The following is a 23,007-nucleotide window of genomic DNA, read 5'->3' as shown; positions in this document are numbered from 1 at the left end:
AAAAGAAGAACTCCTCATCAAGAAGACCCACAATCCTATCCAAAATAAGGAAAATTAGCCAAGGCTAATGCTTGACAGGGGTGCAGAGACTCAAGCTGATCCACCAGTTATAGGTGCCAGCTTAGTGCCTAATGTAGATGTACAGGATTCTGAGACTGCACAACCAACATCTTCAGCATAAGTAGGTCCAGTGTTTGGAACTGAGACAAAACCTTTAGCTGCGGTGCCTACAACATAATTTGCCTTCAACCCTATGAATTTCAGAAGAGTAGCAAAGTAGTCCAAGTGGTGTAAGGCTCAGCTTAAACTATTTGCCAAGCAATTTGTGGCTACAGTGGACAAGAGATTTAAGGCTGCACTCGATCACTACAAAGCTCGGCCAGGTTGAATTGATGAATTGGAGAATTGTTTCAACACATAGTTGAATGAGAGGTTAATTCCAGAGATAGCTTTACTCAGATTAGACCTTGACAAAGTAAAGGCGGAGGTTGGGAAGATACAACAACACCATTTTATGGTGTCAGCAGATTCGACAGCTGAGGAGTATTAGGGATAAATCCCGATGCTTGATCTTATAGAGGAGCTACTGAAGAAAAAGAATAAGAAAAGTAAGAAGAATGGCAAAAGTAAGAGAGAAAGGCCTAATAGTGATGAAGAAAAAAAAGTAGAGAAGTGGGCAAGAAAGAAGCCTGTAAAGTAGGAGATGAAGAATGCGAGGATTGAGTCCTTAGTGGACAATGAGAGATGTGAGGTAGCCAAGCAAGCAAGAGCTCTAGGGGCCTTTACTAGTAGGCTTTCAGAGACTAATAGACCAGCTGCACCAGAACAGAGCCAGGCTCCTAATGGAGATAGGGCAGCTAAGGATACGGTAGTAGGGTCAGGAACCCATGACCCTCAGGATTGATCTATACCAGGTATTCACTAATAATAATTTTTTATTTTCTTTGATTTTAAGTTGAGGGTGTAGGGTAAATTGTTGTTGTAAAATTTTGTAATTGACTAGGAGAAATAATTGTACTTGAGGCATTTGAATTGCTTTCTTATTTTTGTACACCTCTTCAAGTTGTCTACTTCTTTAACTGTGTGATTTGCTTTAAGTGTGACCACTGTGCATCTTTGTATTGCATTAGTTATAGTAATATAATAATTATTACTTAACATCTGCATAAACTGAATGAGTAGTACATTATGATATACGTGTGTTCCAAGTGCGTATGAGATGCTACTTAGTTCCCTCTATATATTGAAGCCAGAACTTGCCTGGTTAGTCTTACCTAGGTTGAAGGATAGGGGTTAGGAAAGGATCATAGGATATTTTGATATGAGCTCACATTATCCTAAATGACCTTTCCAATGTGCATAATATCCCTTGATCCCTATTTTAATCATGATTAGCCTATTTATTTTTATGACACCTATCGCCTTCCTATTTAGATCACAATGAACCTGTTTTGGCCCTTGTCCTCCTTGGACACTGTGCACTTTTACTTTGGCAAATGGCCTAAGTTGAGGCTGGCTATCATAGGGGTGTGTGATGCAAAATGAGTATGAAGAAAGCTAGCATAAAAGAAAAGAATAAAAAAAGCTTGGTGCGGAGGAAAATAGCAAGAAAAAGAAAAATTGTGAAAAATAATAAGTGATTGCGGAAAAGACCGCACCCAGCCTAAATAAGTGTGATCAATAAAATAGAAGAGTGAAAAAGGCTAATGAGTGAAACCCCAAAAAGCTAGTGTAGTATCAAGGAGTCTTAGTCACTTTAAATGACATCAAGTATCATACCATCCCCCAACCTATATCACAAGCCTAAAAGAAGACCTATAGTGATCCTAGCTGACCTATCTGAAGATCTGGCTATTGAAAATAAGGGCAAGCCTATGGTACTTGGCATACATTGGTTGGAACTTCATTTTGAGAGTAAGTGTTTTGATTGTCACCATGGTTATGTATAGGATTACTGATATGAGATAAGGGGAATTTCTTTGCTGTGAGCGCATACCAAATATGTAGCTAGTTGCTAACTTTTTTGGAGAGTGTAATACTGGTATATGCATGGTAAATATAGCTAAATTAATGTGGTAGATTGATTTTTGTGTGTTGCATTAGTGTTCTTCATTATTCTTGAATTGACTGACCTTTAAGAGGGTGAAAGTGTTTTAAGATGATATGGATGATTGACTGCCAAATGTACTTTGTATTCTCTTAGTTGTGGTGAGTTTCTTGAGGACGAGAAATTTATTTAAGTTGAGGGTGTTGATGTTTGAGCTAATGCTAACACATTTGAGGCTTTTAACTAAGAATAGTTGCAAAGTCTTAAGAAACTTTTATCATTTTTTATTGTTTTATGTTTGATTTTGCAGAAGAAGCTATGATGCATGAGAACGAACAAGGAAGGAAGCAAAGGAGTTGAAATCTAAAGTAAGTTGAAGAGAAGTGTGGCTGATGATATTTCTGATAAGTTGTCAGCCCTGCGATAAGTTATCAGCTTTATCATCAGCCTCAGATAGAGAATACACCTAAGTTTAGAGTTGTCATGACATTTTGTGATAAGCGGTCAAGGAGCTGATAGGTCATCAAAGTTGTCGTCAGCCTAAGGAAGAACATGAGGGCTGAGTTAGAGACTTGACGATATTTGTCAAGAGTCATCAAGGAGTTGATAGAACATCACCGGTTGTGGTCAGATTTAGGAAACGAGTAACAAAAGTAAAGAGGAGCTGACAACATTTGTGATAAGTCATCAGTCTTCTGATATGTTATCATAAATGGCGTCACCTAATATGAGGAATTTCTAAACTTTATTATTTTGTTTCCATAATTAGGGTGAACTATTTAAAGCATTGTTAAAGGTTTTCTTGAAAGGAAGAAAAAACTTGAGTATTGACACACGTATTTTGATATTTTTTCTCTCTAGTTTCTTGACTTGAACAAGCAATTATTTTGAAGAGATTATCATCATTATTTTGGGATACTATTGTGATCAAATTTGAGAATCTCTAGTTTCTATTCATCTTGTGGTAAGTTTATCTTTCAAATCATGAATATAACTAGTTGTTTAAATTATTACATCATGAGAAGCTAAATTTCTTTAACCTAAATTATGGGATCTAGGGTTAAGTCTTGATAAGGTGTTGAGTGTTCAAGATTCAAAAGGTGGTAGGACTCCTTGATAATTCTGAGGTTTTAATTATCATCTATTGGTTGCAAATGATAGATAACACCTGCTTTGATTTGCTTGAGAAAGAAATCAAATATAGTGGGAAGTGAATTATTAACAAGGACTTGGAAGCAGTAAAAACTTCAATCCAATAATTGACACTGTAACAAGGTTGATTAACCTGAGGTAAAATCTGATCATGAATATAAATTCCCTAAGTACGAAAGGATTAGGTAATTAAATGCTTAAGTAAGTTGAGAGACATTTAGGCATTACTTCGATAAATATAAATTGTTGTCCTACCTACTGTGAGAATCTTGAACCACCATTACCATCTGTTAAGTACCAAAACCCCTAGTGAACATAATTCTGGTTTTTCCATAAAGTCTTGATTACACAAACTGTAACAAAAGTGACCAACAGTGACTGGATAAACTAAAAACCCCCCAATTTAGGAAACATCAAGATATTAGTTGATTAAATTGCAAATGACTTAAGTTCACACCATATTCCTTGTGGGATTCGACCCCAACCTTGTTGTGTTTTATATTGACAACGATCACTTACATTCTCATTGGAGTAGTGTATTTTGAGAGTTATTAGACTACACCTTTAGTGAATCCAGTGGCTCACCATGATGGCACCGCATCGCGGGGATGGTCAAAATCAGGATTTTTCAGTGACAAAAATTTAATTTATTCTCGAGCAAGTTTAATCTTTTTCCATGACCCAATCAGTCCAAACATGGGATTAAAGTCCTAATAGCCTAATTATTCATTTCTTTATTTAATTTATTTTGATTAAAGAGCATTCTCTCTCGAATAGAAAATCCTAGACTTTAAGATTAAAGTTCAATTCTAAAGAAAATTACCAAGAAACTTCAGGATTTCAACTATTCAGGTATGTTAGATGTTCATCCATGGGTCCCTTTCACCCATAGAGTCCAACAATATATTTTTGTATTTTAAAATTATGATCTTTACATGTTTTATGAATTATGTCCCTGAATTTCAAATTTTATGTCATGTCAACATGAAATTGTTGTTATTAAACCCTATATGTGAGAATGATGTTGTTCGCTGGTTTAAAACCTTAATTGGTGATTTAGTATCAAAATCATGCTATTACTACAAGATTTATACTATTCCCATGCTTATACTACACTACGAATATCAAGTGTTTGATGAAATGCCTTGATGAAAGGATATTGAACAATGACTACTTAATATTTCCCTAAAGCTTTAGTATGTTTTAAATATTATGGTTTTCATATCAAGCTCATACGAATTTAGAATAAAAACCCTTAGTTTATGATTTGGTAATGCTATAGTGCAATCTTTTCATATTTATAAAGTATCCCCATCTTAAAGTCTTAGTCCCTAAGTGCTTGATCAAATGCTTAAGTGAATAAACATGAACAATGATTTCCTTTCATGGTTTCAAAGCTTGCAAGTGGTCCGATTGATATTGTTATCGAGTCCTAGGGGGTATGTATACCCAAAAATTTAGTTGTTTACTTACTCTCTGTGTTTTTAGAATAGTTCAAATAAATCATGAGCATTACCACTAAGTTAGCCTTCATGATTATTTACTTGTCCAGTTAAGCATAGTTCAGAACTGTAATCAGTGTCAGTTTAGTTAGGAGTATGATTCAGCACCGAGCAAAACCAAGGATGGGTGTATTCCAAATAGTATAGGGTTTGACCCTTAGCAACAATCCCTAAGTTATAGAACTATGTAGCCAGCGTAGGTTTGAGATGTCTTCCGACTAGATTAGGGTTGACACATATCTCATGATGTATTCCTATTATTTTAGGGTTAACAAGGTGTCTTCCTATTAGATTAGGGTTGACACAACCATTGTTAGTGCCTGTGGTACGGTAATAGCACCCTTTCAACTGGGTTACAGGTTAGACCCCTATCAGCTCAGATTGGGGTAAGCCGGTTAGATAATACCTCCCATAGTTTTAGTTTTAGTTAGATTATATTTAAAATATCTTTTATGCTTGGTCATGCATTCTCAGTCTTTTATAGTTTTCATGCATTCTATTCAATACTTCATGTTATTCATCTAGTTATTTATTACTCATGCACATAAAACCATGCATATTAGCCTTCTTAATTTAGCATACCAGTACCTTCAAAGTACTTATCGCATACTCATTTCTTGCACTATGATGTATTATATCATAGGTTCAAAAGCTCATTTCTCGAATCGCTCATAGGCTTGCTAGACTATCTATCATGGCAGTGGTGATTCCTCATATTTTGGGGACATGATTTATTTTGCTTTGATTACTTTATCAATTTTAGCATTTTCTATTCAGTCGGAGTTAGTTGGGGGTTTGCCCCATCAACTCCATAGTCAATCAGTAGAGGCTTTTAGAATAGTACAGACAGTTTGTCAGTTTTCAGTTTTCAGTTGTCATTATAAGACATTTTATCAACAGTATCAGATTTTTTTATAGACTTTATTAGATTTATGACTTAAAACATAATGGCATTTCACAATTAAATTCTACATATAACCTTTTTGTATCAGTTTTATTTTGTGTACATGACAGGTATCAACTTATGTGTTAGGTTATGGACCCTCAGAACTGTAAGCACTATATGATGCCCAGGTTGTACACTCTGGGCGTTACAAACTTGGTATCAAAGTATAAGTTTTTAAAGTTTCCTAGGAAGTCTGAAAGCTGCGTCAAGTAAAGTCTTGTACATTAGTGTGAAGTATGTAGAATTATGGATAAGAGGTTATGAGGCATTTTAAGAAAAGTTTCCCTTCTTTCAGTTTTTATATCATGAAAAAGAACATGAGCTCAAGTTAAACTCTCTTTCTAATTAAATTCTTCCTTCTATTTATAGACCATCACTCTTAAAAAAATAAGTAGATGAAGAAATGTAAACCAGCCAACATCTCTGCCCATTCAGGAAGATCCCCTGAATGAGCATGTTACTCATGCAGAGTTCAAAGTTGCATTTACTACTCTAGCTCACTCTGTAGCAGCTAAGAATGTTTAGCCGACTGCTATTCCATCCAACCCAGTGGCCAATACTACCGCAGCTAGGATTTAGGACTTTACTCGAATGAATTCTTCTCTATTTTTGGGATCAAAACCTGAAGAGGATTTTTAGGAATTCTTAGACATGGTCCAAAAGGTATTAGATATTATAGGTGTGACTTCCAGTGAGAGTTCTAAGTTGGCTTCTTACCAGTTGTAAGAAGTATCTCACACCTATTTTAAGTAGTAGCTAAGAGATAGAGGTGCAAATACGCGACCTGTAAAGTAGGATGAGTTGCTATAGTTTTCTTAGGGAGATTCTTATTATTGGAGTTGAGGAATTCTAAGGTGTTTGAATTCATTAATTTTAAGTAGGGTAACATAAGTGTGAAAGAGTATTCCCTTAAGTTTACTAAGTTAGCTAGGTATGCTCCTCATGTGGTAGCAAATAATAGATCTAGGATGAGCAAGTTTGTGTTTGGGATATCCGATAGTGTGGTCAAGGAGTGTAGGACTGCGATATTAATTAAGGAGATAGACATATGTATTCTTATGGTCTATGCTCAACAAATTAAGGTGCAGAATCTTAAAAAGAAGGAGAGAGAGAGAATAAGAGAGCCAGAATGGGTAGCTTTAGTTTTGCTCAGCCAAAGTTAGAGAGTGGTAACCATTCTCAGTTTAGTCAGAATTTTTTAGTCCCAACACTATCTTCACCTAGTGCAGCAGTACCAAAGTTTTGGAATGACCATTGAGATGGGGAGCCAGACTCTATAACCCAGGGTAGTGTGAGTAATGATCATACCCATTTGCTTTACAAAGAATGTGGTAGAAATTGCCTAGGTGTGTGTAGATTTGGTAGTGATGTACATTTTGTAAGTGGTGAGTTAGATCACAGAGTCTAAAAATATCCTAGGGCTGGTCCACGAAGTTAACATAGTCATCCTCTAGTTTTATTCGATTGCTCGAATCAGTATCACGCCACATCCAGTGCAACTCGGGGTCAGTATTAGAATAGAATTTATGTACTTTAGTCCTGAGAATATCAAGAAAGCTCTCCTAATGTGTTTACTGGTACATTTCAAGTTTTTTTTTTTATATGTTTATGCTATACTAGGCCTTTCTCTTTATTTTGTAACCCCTTATATAGCCGTCAACTTCAGAGTTAGTCCAGAAATCATAGTAGAGTCTTCTTAGTGTCTACCTCAGTGGGTAAATCTATACTAGACAAGCAGTTATATAGAAATCAACTCATCATAATATCCCTATAAATCCCTATAGTTGATTTTAGAAATAGCATAGTTTAGTTTCAGCTTCTTGATGAACCAGTTAAAGAATGAGGTATTAGTACCTCAATTGTTACGGGTCAGATATGTTATCGGTCCCCTCTTGTAATACTATGATAGCCCCTAATCTAGAGTTAGCAGAATAAACCTAGGAAATTAGTAGTAGTAAAGTGGGGTTAGTTTTATGAGAGGTGAACCAGAAGGCTTAAAATAACATACGCAAGATTTTATGGTACTGACTCAAAATTAAGCATGATGATGTGGGGGTAATTTAGGGATGTGATATTTGTAGGCTATGATGAAAGTAGTCGAGTCATTACTGTTTTGGGGATATCCAGGATGTGTGTTAGAATCTAAGTTTAAATCTTTGATGGTCGAGCTAATAGAAAGAAATGTTGAAAATTCTAAGTTAGTCTATTTTTAGTTGTTACATTATGATTGTTGAGGCTATAGAATGATAAGAGTTTTATCTCAAAAGAAAGTACTAGCAGTATGTTTTACATTATTAGGAATAGTTATTAAGAGTGAATTTACCAATTATGTGTATTTTCATACTCCAAATTATAGAGTGAAGTAGCGGCAATCAAGTTTAGAGATGTTGATTAAGTGGTTCCAAGACATAGAATGATGGCTTTAAGCTAAGGGGGAGATAATAGAAAAAGTAACCAAGTCAATCCCCCAAATTCTAGTGGTGGGGCCAATGTATTGTAGAACCTCAGTAAGAGAGGGTGATACCCGACCCATTCTCATGCTTTATATGTCATCTCCATGATCATACTGCACGTTCTTGTACATCATAAAGAATCATGTGTGCTTCTATTTTTTAGTATATGAGTCCCATTTTACTTAGCTGTACAAATCATGTACCATGAAACATATGAACTCCAACTCAGGTCATGCAGGTCATGACTCATGCATTCATTCTTTAAAGTATGTTCACTTCCAGTACCCATGCTACACATATAATGACCAGAAAAATTCATATATATGTCGTGCTTATCCCCGTATTAGTCCTCTTTGATGAATACAATTCAGTTTATGCATCATGTTTCAGATTTTAGAAAATCAGTTATGATTCAGTTCATACATGTCTTTTCATCATTTCGGTCCTCCCCCAGTATTTCAACCAAGTATGTATCTTTCATGATACATAATATCCTAAACATTACATCTTCTCTTCACATAGCAAGATCTATCTTGAAGCAATGAGGTAATCATAAGTTGAATCTCTCGGTTATATCTCAGCCTTATAACCATTCTCATGTCATTTTTTGTATTCAAGAAATCAGTCAAGTTCATGATATTCAATTCATGTGTCATGTTCAGAATCAGCTATGCAATCATGTCCCAAGTTTTAAATCAACTAGTCCCATTCAAGGATGAATGTTCCCAAGGGGGAGATATTATACTACCCCAAAACATGCTTCAAGGTCATGAGAATTAAATTATAGTTCTTTGCTAGTTTTATGAGTTAGTTTGACGTATATTAAGACCTCAAATAATTCTGAGTTATTAGATAAATCAAAAAAATCCTTATCGATCGAGTTTTTGATGAGAATGTTTCCTTAGTCAAATTCAAACAACCATATCTTTTGCTCTACTAAGAATTATCTAGATCAAGACCCACCAACATTTAGGAAATTGAATTAGCTTTCTAACAATACTAATTTTGCCTTATTCAAATAATCGAGTAAGAAGTTATGGAAACTTTTATTCGAGACAGTGGGCCACCACGATGGTATTGCATCGTAATGACAGGGAAAATGACACTCGTCGGTTTACAATGCTGCACCTTAGCATCATCCCATGGAGGAATGTAAGCTTACACTCATCCTTTTCCAGTAATGCAATGCGATAGCACCGCATCTCAACAAAGTGCAATTTTGCACTCGTCCTTAGACTACAACGACAGTAAAATTCTAGTGGTTATCCGCGATGGCACCGTATCACGGTGACATATTTGGATTTTTTCAATGATAAATATATAATTTATTCTAGGGGTAGTTTAGTCTTTTTCCATGACCCCAATCAGTCCAAACACCAGAATAAAGCCCTAATTTCTTAATTAGTCACTACTTTATTAAATTTCTTTCAATTAAAGAGCATTCTCTGTCAAATAGAAAACCCTAGCCTTCAAGATTAAAGTTCAATTCTATAGAAACTTACCAATAAACTTTATGAATTCAACCATTTAGGTATGTTAGATGTTCATCCATGGGTCCCTTTTAACCATGGAGTCAAAGAGTCTATTTTTATGTTTTAAAAGTATGATCTTTACTTGTTTATGAATTATGTCCATCCACTATCATGAATTTTGAATTTTTTGTCACGTCTACATAAAATTGTTGTTGTTATTTAACCCTACACATGTGAATGATGTTGGTCGATGATTTATAACCTTAATTGGTGATTTAGTATCAAAATCATGCTATTACTACAAGCTTTATACTATTCTTGTACTTTGCTTACACAATTATTGTCAAGTACTTGATGAAATGACTAGATGAAAGGATATAGAACAATGACTACTCAATATGTCCCTAGGGATTTAGTATGTTTTAAATATTATGGTTTTCATATCATGTTCATGCGAATTCAGAATAAAAACACTAAGTTTATGATTGGTCATGTGATTGTGCGATATTTTCATAATTATAAAGTATCCCCAAGTTAAAGTCTTAGTTCCCATGTGCTTGATGAAATGCTTAAGTTAATAATTATGAACAATGACTTCCTTCCATGGTTTCAAAGATTTCAAGTAGTCCTATTGTTATTGTTATCGAGTCTTGGGGGTTATGAATACTCAATAATTTTGTAGTTTACTTAGTCTTAATATCTTCTTAATAATTCAGATAAATCATGAACATTACCAATCAGTTAGCCTTCCTGATCAGTTACTTGTCCAGTTAAGTCTAGTTCAATCCTATAATCAGTGTCAATTCAGTTGGGAGTATGATTCAACACCAAAAAAACTGAGGGATGTGGGTATTCCTATTAGTATAGGGTTTGACCTTTAGCAGCAATCCCTAAGTTATAAAACTACATAGCCAACATAGGATGTATTTTGGCTGGATTAGGGTTGACATGTTAGTTTAGGGTTGACAAGGTTCTTATTATTAGTTAGGGTTGACATTTCCATTATTAGTACCCGTGGCATGGTACTAGCACCCTTCCAACTAGGGTCATAGGTTGGAGCCCTATCAGCTCAGACTGGGGCATGTCTGTTAGATGACACCTCTCACAGTGTCAGTTTCAGTACTCAATTAAAAATTTAGTTCAGTCTTGCTTGACCATAGCACAAAGTTTATCAGTTATTCAGTTATTAGATTTTAGTAGTTCAGTTTACAGATTTATTTAGAATATGTTTTATGCTTGGTCATACATTCTCAGTCATTACAGTTTTCATGCATTCTATTCAGTACTTCATGTTATTCATCTAGCCAGTTATTACTCATGAACATGAAACCATGCATATCAGCCTACCTCATTTAGCATACCACTACATTTAAAGTACTGATCGCATACTTGTTTCTTTTGCTATGATGTATCTTATCATAGGTTCAGACAATCAGTTCTTGGATCGCGTATATACTTTCTAGATTATTAGCCACAGTAGTGGTGAATCCTCATATTTTGAGGACATGATTTATTTAGCTCTGATTACGTTATTAGTTTCAACATTTTCTATTCAGTCAATGTTAGTTGGGGATTTTCCCCATCAGCGTTACAGTCAGTCAGTAGAGGATTTTTAGACTAGTATAGATAGTTAGTCAGTTTTGAGTTTTTCGTTGTCCTTGTCATGTGTTTTATCTGCATTATCAATTTTATTTTACATACTTTATTATATATATGACTTAAAACATTATGGCTTTTCCTAGTTAAATACCATATATCACCTTTTGGTATTAGTTTTATTTTGTGCTCACAGTTGGTACCAACTCATAGGTTAACTTGTGGTCCCTCGAGACTGTAAGCATCGTGTGACTCCTAAGGTGTACTATCAGGGTGTTACAAACTTGCTATCAGAGTCTATAGTTTTAAAGTTTCCTGGAAAATTTAAAAGTCATGTCAAGGAGAGTCTTCTGCATGGGTGTGAAGCACGCCACACTTATGGATAAGAGGTTAGGAGGTATTTTAAGAAAAGTTTCCCTTCTTTCAGCGTTCATATAAAGTGAAAGAAATGAGTTCAAGTTGAACTCTCTGACTAATTTAATTCTTTCTTGCAGTTACAAACCCTGACTCCCAAAAAAACAAACAGAAGAAGAAATATATACCAGCCAACATCTTCGACCATTCAGGAGGATCTCCTGAATGAGCACGTTTCTTATGTAGAGTTCTGAGCTACATTCACTACTCTAGCTTACTTTGTAGCGGCTCAGAATATTTAGCCGACAGCTATTTCGGTTAACCTAGTAGCCAATTCTGTCGCAGCTAGGATTCGAGACTTTACCCGAATGAATCCTCCTCTGTTTTTATGATCCAAACCTTAAAAAGATCCACATGAATTTTTAGACATGGTCCATATGGTAAGAGATATTATAGGTATGACTTCTAGTGAGATTGCTGAGTTGGATACTTACCAGGTGTAAGATGTATCTCATATCTGCTTTAAGCCGTGGAAATAGGATAGAGACAGACGTATAGCTTGTATAGTGGGAGGAGTTTCCTATAGTTTTCCTAGAGAGATTCTTCTCATTAGAGTTGAGGGAAGCTAAAGTATTAGATTCATTAATTTAAAGCAGGGAAACATGAGTGTGAAAGAGTATTCCCTCAAGTTTACTCAGTTCTCTAGGTATGCTCCTCATGAGGTGGCTTATAACAGATCAAGGATAAGAAAGTTTGTGTCTGGGATATCTGATAGTGTGGTCAAGGAGTGTATTACTGCAATGATAATTAAGGAGATGGACATATCTAGACTTATGGTCCATGATCAATACATTGAGAAGAAAAAGCTTAAGATGATGGAGAAAGAGAATGATAGAGCCAGAATGGGTAGCTTCAGTTTTGCTCAGCCAAGGTTAGAGTATGGTAATCATTCTCAGTTTAGTTAAAAAATTTTAGCCCTACCTACATCTTCAGCTAGTGCACCATTACCAAAGTTTAGGAATGACCATTGGTATGGGGTGCCAGGCTGCAAAACCTACGGTAGTGTGAGCAGTAGTCGTACCCATCTACTTTGCAAACAATGGGGTACTAATCACCAAGGTGTGTGTAGATCCAGAAGTTATGATTGTTTTGGATGTGCAAAGTCAGGTTACAGAGTTTGAGAATGTACTAAGATTGGACCATGAAGTCAGCATAGTCATCCTCCAATTCCATCCAATCGGTTGACTCAGCAGGGTTACACATCCAGAACAACTGTGGGTCAGCATCAGAATAGACTTTATGCATTTCAGTCCCGGCAAGATTAGGAAAGTTCTCCTAATGTTGTTACTGTTATGTTTCAGGTCATTCCTTTTACATGTTTATGCTTTACTCGACCTTTATCTTTCTTTTGTAAACCTGTACATACCTGTCAACTTCGGAGTCAGTCCAGAAATCTTAGTTTAGCCATTCTTAGTGTCTACCTTAGTGGGTAAATCTGTACTAGATAAGCGGGTATATATAAATCTCCCGGTCACAGTATCCCAGTAAATCCCTTAAGTTGATCTTAGAAATAACGTAGTTTAGTTTTATCCTCTTGATGAACCAGTCAGGGAATGAAGGATTAGTACCTCAGAGCTTTAGGGACAGATGTGTTGTTAGACCCCTATCGTAATCCTATTTCAACAATTGATCTAGAGTTAGCAGCATGAGACTAGGAGTTTAGCATCCATAAAATAGGGTTAGTTGTATGAAATATGAACTAGAAATCCTAGAAAAGTTATGACAAATTTTATGTAACTGACTCAAAATTAAGGATGATGATGTGGGGGTGAGATAGAGATGTGATATTTGTAGCTATGACGAAAGTAGTTAGGTTATTATAGATTTGGGGATATCAAATATGTGTGTTAGAGTCTAAGTTTTAATGTTTGATGGTCGATCTAATAGAAAAAAGTGTTGAAAATTCTAAGTTAGTCAATTTTAAGTTTTCATTATTATTGTTGGGGCTATAGAATGGTAAGAGTTGTATCTCAGAATAAAGTACTGGCAAAAAATTTTACATTATTGGGCATAGTCATTCAAAGTGACTTTACCAATTATGTGTAATCTCATATCCCCAGATTCTTGAGTGAAGTGATGGCAATCTAGTTTAGAGATATTGATTAAGTAGTTCCAAGACTTATTATAATAGCTTTAAGGTATGGGAGAGCTGACAGAACATATTACCAAGTCAGGCACTCAGATTCAAGTAGTGGTACCAGTGTATTATAGAACACCAGTAGGGGAGGGTGATCCCAGACCTATTCTCATCTCAATAAAGAGTTTTGTATTTCTGTCATCACTATATCTACTTATGCTTTATATGTCATCTCCATGATCACAGTTCACATTCTTGCACATCATAAAGTATCATATGTTCTTCCAGTTCTTAGTATAATGAGTCCCAGTTTGCTCTGCTGTACAAATCATGTACCATGAAACCTATGAACTCCAATTCAGGTTATGCAGCTCATGACTCATGCATTGATGCATTACAGTATTTTCAGTCCCAGTACTCATGTTACATATATAATGATTAGTGAAATTCAGATTTATGTCGTGCGAATCCATGTATTATTCCACTTTGATGAATATAGTTCAATTCCTGCATCCTCTTTCAGCTTTTAGATAATCAGTTATGATTTAGTTCGTATGTGTCTCACGCATCATCTCATTCTTCCCTCAGTATTACAGCCATGTCAGTATCTTTATGGGCCATAATATCCCAAGCGGGAGATGTACTGTGATTTCCCGAGCTTTCAGGTCCTAAATCTTATATCTTCACTTCACATAGCAAGATCTAGCTTTAAGCAATGAGGTTGTCATAAGTTGGCTCTCTCGGTTATATCTCAGCCTTATAACTATTCTCATGTCATTACCTATATTCATGAAATCACTCCAGTTCATCTTTCATGTTTAGAATCAGTTACACACTCATGTTTCAAGTCATGGATGTTTAATATATGATCTTAGTTACCTCAGTACAGTCCTCCCAGTTCAACCAGTCCCATTCGAGGACGAATATTACCAAGGGATAGATATTGTAATACAAGAAAGAGTCCAGACCAATGTTAGAACTATGCATCAAGACCATGAGAAATAATGATAGTTCTTTGCTAGTTTTATGAGTGAGAATGACATATATTAAGGCTTCAAATAACTCCTAACTATTAAACAAACCAAAACAATCCTTACCGATTAAGTTTTTGATAAGAATGTTGCCTTAGTCAAATTTAAATGAGCATATATTTTGCTTTACTAAGAATTTTGGAGCTCAAGGCCCACCAAAATGTAGGTAATTGAATTAGCTTTTCAACGATACCAATTTTTCCTTAATCCAATAACCAAGCAAAAAGTTATGGAAATTTTTGTTATAGACAGCGTGCCACCGCGATAGTACCGCATCGCGGTGACAGGAAAAATGACACTCATCAGTTTCCAGTGAAGAACCTAAGCATCACGTCACGGAGGAGTGTGAACTCGCACTTGTCCTTTTCCAGTGACGCAACGCAATAACACTGCATTGCGCCAGAGTGTAATTTTGCACTCGTCCTTAGACTACACCTAAAATGAAATTCCAGTGGCTCACTGCGATGGCACCACATGGCGGTGATGGCCAAAATTGAGATTTTTCAGTGACGAAAATTTAATTTACTCTAGGGAAAGTTGTCTTTTTCCATGACTCCAATAAGTCAAAATACGGTTTTAAAGCCCTAATAGCCCAATTAGTCATTACTTTATTCAATTTCTTTCAATTAAAGAGCATTCTCTCTAAAATAGAAAACCCTAGCCTTCAAGTTTAAAGTTCAATTCTGAAAAAAATTACCATGAAACTTCAAGAATTCAACTATTCAAGTATGTTAGATATTCATCCAAAGATTCCTTTAACCCATGGGATCCAAGAATCTAATTTTATGTTTAAAAGTATGATCTTTACATGTTTTATGAATTATGTCCATGAACTTTCATGAATTTTGAATTTTATGTCTCGTCTACACGGAATTGTTGTTGTTATTAAATCCTACACGTGTGAATGATGTTGTTCGCTGATTTAAAACCTTAATTAGTGATTTAGTATCAAAATCTTGCTATTACAACAAGCTTTATACTATTCCCATGCTTAGCCTACACTATGAATGTCAAGTGTTATATGAAATGCCCAGATAAAAGGATATTGAACAATTACGACTTAATATGTCCCTAAGGCTTTATTATATTTTAAATATTATGATTTCCATATCATGTTCATGCGAATTCAGAATAAAAAAACCTTATTTTATGATTTGGTCGTGTAAATGCACGATTTTTTCATATTTATAAAGTATCCCTATGTTAATGTTTTAGTCTCCATGTGCTTGATGAATGCTTAGGTGAATTATAGTGAACAATGATTTCCTTCCATGGTTTCAAAGCTTTCAAGTGGTCCTATTTTTATTGTTATCAAGTCATGGGGGTTATGAATACCCAAAATCATAGCTATTTACTTAGTCTTGGTATCTTCAAAATAGTTCAAATAAATCATGAGCATTACCACTTAGCTAGCTTTCATGATCAGTTTCTTTTCAAGTTAATCCTTGTTCAGTCTCGTAATCAGTGTCATCTCAGTGAGGAGTAGGATTCTGCAATGAGCAAACACATGGATGGGGGCATTCCTATTATTATAGGGATTTACCCTTAGCAGTAATCCATTAGTTATAGAACTACATAGCTAGCGTAGGTTTGAGATGTCTTCCGACTATATTATAGTTGACACATATCTCATGATGTCTTCCTATTAGTTTAGAGTTGACAAGGTGTCTTCCTATTATATTAGGGTTGACAAAACCATTATTAGTACCCGTGGCACGATACTAGCACCCTCCCAACTGGGGTCACAGGTTGGACCCCTATCAGCTCATACTAGGGCATGTCGGTTAGATTATACATTCCACAATTTTAGTTTCAGTACTCAGTTCAGAATTTAGTTTATTCTTTCTTGACCATAGCACACAGTTTATCAGTTATTCAATTATCAGATTTATGTACTTCCATTTACAGATTATAATTAGAATATGTATTATGCTTGGTCATGCATTCCCAGTCTTTACAGTTTTTATGCATTTTATTTAGTACTTCATGTTATTCATCCAGTCAGTCATTACTCATGCATATGAAACCATACATATTATCCTACCTCTTTTAGCATACCAGTACATTCAAAGTACTGATCGCATACTCATTTCTTGCTCTATGATGTATCTTATCATAGGCTCGGAAGCTCAGTCCCCAGATCTTGCTTAGACTCTCCAGACTATCAGCCGCAGTAGTGGTGAGTCATCATATTTCAAGAACATGATTTACTTAGCTCAGATTACTTTATCAGTTTTAGCATTTTTTTCAGTCAGAGTTAGTTGGAGGTTTGCCCCATCAGCTCCACAGTCAGTCAGTAGAGACTTTTCAAACTAGTACATACAGTTAGTCAGTTTTTAGTTTTTAGTTTTCATTGTCAAATGTTTTATGTAACACCCCGATTTTTAGAACCGAAATACTGCACGGTGCTTATGACCCTGAAGGACCACAAGCTAACCCATGACTAATATCTACACCTGTGTATTGCAATATATAATGTAATAATGCGGAAAACATGAACATGTAGGCCATAAGGTTCAACTGAATAAAGAATCTGTAAAATAGTAACATCCGTGTGGGTGAAAGATACCCAAAAAAATTAAAAAATAAATCAAATCTGAACTAAATCTGAAAGCCTCTAAATACTGTCTGAAGAAAGAGTTGAAGGAACATGTCTTTAACTAACTCCTTCTAGAAAAACTGAGCTAAATAATAAATGAAATAAAATAATGTCATATCATCCTCGAATGAAGAGGACTTACTGTAACTCTATATACTTGAATGCAGCTGCTATTACTAGTCTGGAATTTGTGTCTCTGAATCTTTGGTGTAACATGAAAAGAAAGCACCATAGCGCAAATGCATATGTACAACTGGAGTACTGAGTATACGAGTGAGGTAGGGTAATGCAAAGGGTTTACATGCATGAATAATGCTAACTGACTGACAAATATAAATGTAAGAGTATAAACATATATAGATAGCAACTAAGATCGTGAGTACGTGATAGCTAAATCTGTACGTTAATACATCATTTACAGATAAATGACATGGATGAAACTGTAGTTTTGATAGCATGGGAGAATATGTCTGATAGTCTTGAATCTGATTGAACTTTCTGAGTCCCGTGCTATAACTGAATTTAACTGTATCTATCAGTCCTGGTATACTGATATCTAAAGAACTGTCTGAGTTCTTTTACTGAGTCTGAGTTTGAAACTGTGGGAGGTAGCTATTTAACCGACATGCCCCATATATGCCATTATGGTTAAGATAGGGTCCAATCTCCGCCCCAACTGGAGGGGTGTTAATACCGCACCACTGGTAAGGACAGTTGTGAGTGACCCTTAGCTTGCAGGTACTCGAAACAACAACAGCAGGAACCCTGAACTGACAGGTTAAGCCAGCTCATCAACTCTAATCTAACAGTTTAAAATGTCTCAACCTATGCTGGCTACATAGTTCTGGAACGCAAAGATGACTGCTAAGAATTAGTCCCTAAACTGGTAGGTGAGTTCCCATCCTTGAGTTCACTTGGTTCTAACTTCTACTCTCATCTGAAGAGACTGAACATGATTCAACTGACTGTACATGGACTGATTAACTGACTTCTATTGACTAACAGAAAGTACTGCTATCTGAGAGTTAACAGAGATCATGATATTTCTGAGGTATCCTGAGTCACATGACTGACAGAGTTCTATAGATTATAGCTTGAATGAGATTATCGTGAAAACATGACATGCCTCTAGGCACACAACTATATTTTTCAGGTACGAATACTCCCTGGACTCGATAGAAGGAAGCTGACACGCATGATATAACTTGATAAAAGATTGGAGTCCATAATTCATAACATCATAAGTAGGGGATCATATGTATCATGTAGTTATTCAACATCTTAAACATTGTAGGGATTTCCTGGATATATTGCGTTTACATATTATACATATCCATTATCATACATACTTCATACCACAACAATAGAAACACATCAATAGCATGGAATTTAAATTTAAGTATCTAGCTAACATAGACTTGTCATTTAGATATCATGGAACCATGTAAACATAAATTCCTAGCATCCCAAGCATTTTATCAAACACCTAGCATGCATTTTTTAAGCCATAGGTGTGTTTCATAACATGCACAATATTACACCACCTAAAGTTCATAGTTTTTGACTAACAAACATATATATTCTATGAAAACACCTTTAGATATCATCTTAAAACATAAAAAACAATCATCAACATGTACATGCTTATATCACAACAGAAAGTTCACAAAATAGTATTAAAAACATGGTTCTTGAGCTCTATGAATGGATTAGATCCATAGGTGAACACTACACATACCTTTGATTAATAATCCGTGAAGATAGTAGTGAAATAAGCTTGGAATTTGACACCCCCAATTGAACCCTAGACTTGTTCTTGCTTATTCTTGAGTGAATTTTCATAAAAAGTAATGTAAAGAGATGATTTGGGGCCTCAATCTCATGTTTGAGACTTATAAAGAGGGAAAGATGACCCAAATATCCCTCTAGATGCGTCATTTAATTTCTATGAAAATTACCCGATTTGGGCCCCTGGCATGACGCAGAGACATCGTGTTTCCACCCATTTGTGACCAGGAAACTCACCGTAATGCACTGGAATCATGGAGAGACACTAAAAATTGTCGAACGTAATTTTGGCTTACGGCGTGATGCGCCACTGACTGAAATGGCGTTGCTGAAACTTTAAATAGCCATAACATCTTCACCGGGTGTCCGTCTTAGGAGAATTTGGTATCGATAGAAAGTTTATTGAATTGTGTAAAATTTGGAGCGTATAAATCTGCCAAAATTCAACCTATAAACCATGTTATTCTCGTTCAAAATGAGCTATATGAAATCACATACGAAAACTTGGTTTATTCAAAAGTTCTTATCTTTGCTTTCTCTAAGTGACTCTTATAAACATGTTTAACACATAATAAGCTTTATTATAGCTAGGATACTCATCTTTATTCATGTACTAAAATATGAATCATAGGATAGAAGGTTTTATGTTTAGGAACAACGGTTTATTTTATAGCTTAGAAATATATGGGGTATTACAATATATCCCCCTTGGAAACATTCTTCCTTGAATGAGACTAATTGACATAAGGAGAGACGATAAAATGGAGTACGGATACGACATAAACTACTGGAACATGATCTCATGATGGACATGACTGATAAGCTAAACATATCTTGCTGGACATGTATATCTGATGCATGAGTAACTGATTCATGAATGCTTAACTGAGACTTCTGATAACTGAGTTCTCCTAATGAGAATGAATATTTGATGCATAATTATATACTGGAATGATACATAAATGCATGACTGAATGTGCAATAGTAATAGCTACCAAGTTTATGATGGGAACATGAATATGAAACTGAGTACGCTTAAGGAGAACTGTTACCTTAAGCTTGATCTGAATTGGCGGAGAAGAGGTAAGGATACTTGGTATATATATCTGCTTCTGCTTCCCAAGTAGCTCCCTTATGAGACTGATTTTGCCAAAGAAACTTGACTAGAGGGACTTCTTTGATCCTCAATCTACGAGTCTGATAGTCTAAGATTTCGACTGGCACTTCTTCATAAGAGAGATTGTTCTGAACATCAATGCTCTGAATAAGGACTACAACTGCTGGGTCACGTATGCATTTCTTGAGGAAAGAGACATGGAATACTGGATGAACTGAGGCTAGATCCAAAGGCAAATCAAGCTCATAAGCTACTTTGCCAAAGCGACTGAGAATCCTGAAGGGACCGACATATCAGGGACTGAGTTTTCCTTTCTTGCCGAACCTCTTCACTCCCTTCATGGGAGAGATCTTGAGGTAGACATAGACTTTGACCTCGAACTCGAGATCATTTATACAAACATCTGCATAAGACTTCTATTGGCTCTGAGTAGCCCAGAGTCTCTCTCGGATCAACTGAACTTTCTCTAAGGCGTCGAACACTAAGTCATGACCTATGACTAAGGCCTCACAAACTTCGAATCAACCAATTAGAGATCTGCATCTCCTACCATAGAGAGCTTTGAATGGATCTATCTGAATGCAGGAATGATAGCTATTGTTGTATGCAAACTCAATCAAAAGCAAGTGATTATCCCAACTTCCCTTGAAATTAGTTGCACACTCCCTTAGCATATCTTTGAGAGTCTTAATGGTCCTTTCTGCTTGACCGTCTATCTAAGGATGAAATATTATACTAAGATGAATGTAGGTACCAAGACCCTTTTGGAGCACTTTCCAGAAATGAGAGGTAAACTGGGTACCTCTGTCTGAAATAATAGATAGTGGAATACCATATAATCTGACCAACTCCCTAATATAGAGTTTAGCATAATCCTCGGCTGAATAAGAAGTACGAACAAGGAGAAAATGAGCTGACTTAGTCATTCTGCCTATAATGAACCAAATTGAATCATGCTGATGACGAGTTCTAGGAAAACCCATCACGAAGTCCATGTTCACTTCTTCCCACTTCTAAGTAGGAATGGTGAAATCCTGCATGGAATCACTAGGTTTCTGATGCTCTATCTTAACCTGCTGATATGTAGAGCACTTCCATATAAACTCTATAATATCTCTTTTTATCCAACTCCACCAATAGATCTCCTATAAGTTACGGTACATCTTAGTGGCCCCTGGATAAATAGAGTATCGCGCACCATGCACTTCTATAAGAATTTGCTCCCTCAAGCGATCTACACTTGAAATGCACAATCAATCCTGACAACGAAGAACATCATCTCCCCCTTAGGAGAAAACCTCAACTTTCTGATTTTGAACTGATTCTTTCAGCTTGATAAGGCTAGGATTCCTGTCTTGCTTTTCTTTCACCTCAGAAACTAGAGATAACTCTGAACTACTCTGAACATATACACCATCCTTGGAAGAGTCGACTAAGTGAATGCCTAGTCTGGCCAGCTGATGGATTTCCTAAGCTATTTTCTTCTTGCTATCCTCAACGTAAGAAACACTACCCATGTAGAGTCTACTGAGAGTGTCAGCCACAATATTGGGCTTTCTCGGAGGATAAAGAACACTCATGTCATAATCTTTTAAAAGCTCTAACCACCTTCTCTGATGAAGATTGAGATCTTTATGAGAAAATATATACTGGAGACTCTTATGATCTGTAAAGACATCTACATGAACTTCGTAAAGATAATGCCTCTAAATCTTTAAGAAAAATACTACGATTTCTAACTGAAGATCATGAGTAGGATAATTCTTCTCATAGGGCTTACACTGCATGAGGAAATAACCTAAACCCACTCTGGATGCATCATAATAGACTACAAAACCATCTGAGCTATCTGGAAGAGTTAAAACTGGTGCTAAGGTGAGTCGAGTCTTAAACTCTTGAAAACACTTCTCGCATGAATTAGACCATTGAAACTTGACCTTCTTCTAAGTCAATCTGTACATAGGATATACAATAGAAGAAAATCCCTCAACAAACCATTTGTAATAGCAAACGAAACCCAAGAAACTCCTGATATCTGTTGGAGATACAGGGTGAGGCCAGTTTTTTATTGCTTCGTTCTTCTGAGGATCTACTCTAATGCCATCACCGAAAATAATATGGAGAAGGAATGTTACTGATCTTAGCCAAAATTCACATTTACTAAACTTGGCAAACAACTGATGATCTTTAAGAGTCTGAAGAACAATTTTGAGATGGTCTGATTGATCACGCTCCATGCGAGAATAGACCAGAATATCATCTATGAAGACTATGACAAAAATGTCCAAGTACTGCTTGAACACATGGTTCATCATGTCAATGAAAGCTGCAGGGGCATTTGTACGACCAAAGGACATGACAAGAAATTTGAAGTGACCATACCGCGTATAGAAATCTTTCTTCAGGATGTCACATTCTCTAATTCTGAGCTGATAATAGCCTGATATGAGGTATATCTTAAAGAAGTAACTGGCACCCTAAAGTTTTCCAAACAAGTCATCTATTCTAGGAAGTGGATACCTATTCTTGACCATAACTTTGTTGTGCTGATGATAATCGATACACATCCTGAGAGAACTATCTTTCTTGCACTCGAATAAGACTCACACACCCCATTGGGAAACACTAGGCCTAATGAATCCCTTATCTAAGAGATCGTTCAACAGATCTTTTAGTTCTTTGACTTCTGCTAGTGCCATTCTGGATGGTGGAATATAAATAGGCTGAGTATCTAGGAGAAGGTCTATGCCAAAGTCTATTTCCCTTTCTGGAGAAATGTCTGGAAGATCTTTCGGAAAGACATCTAAATATTC

This window comes from Capsicum annuum, chromosome 11, assembly GCF_002878395.1.
Source record: "Capsicum annuum cultivar UCD-10X-F1 chromosome 11, UCD10Xv1.1, whole genome shotgun sequence".
Lineage (NCBI taxonomy): Eukaryota > Viridiplantae > Streptophyta > Magnoliopsida > Solanales > Solanaceae > Capsicum > Capsicum annuum.
The sequence above is the reverse complement of the archived record's forward strand: the minus strand, read 5'-3'. Positions refer to the sequence as shown.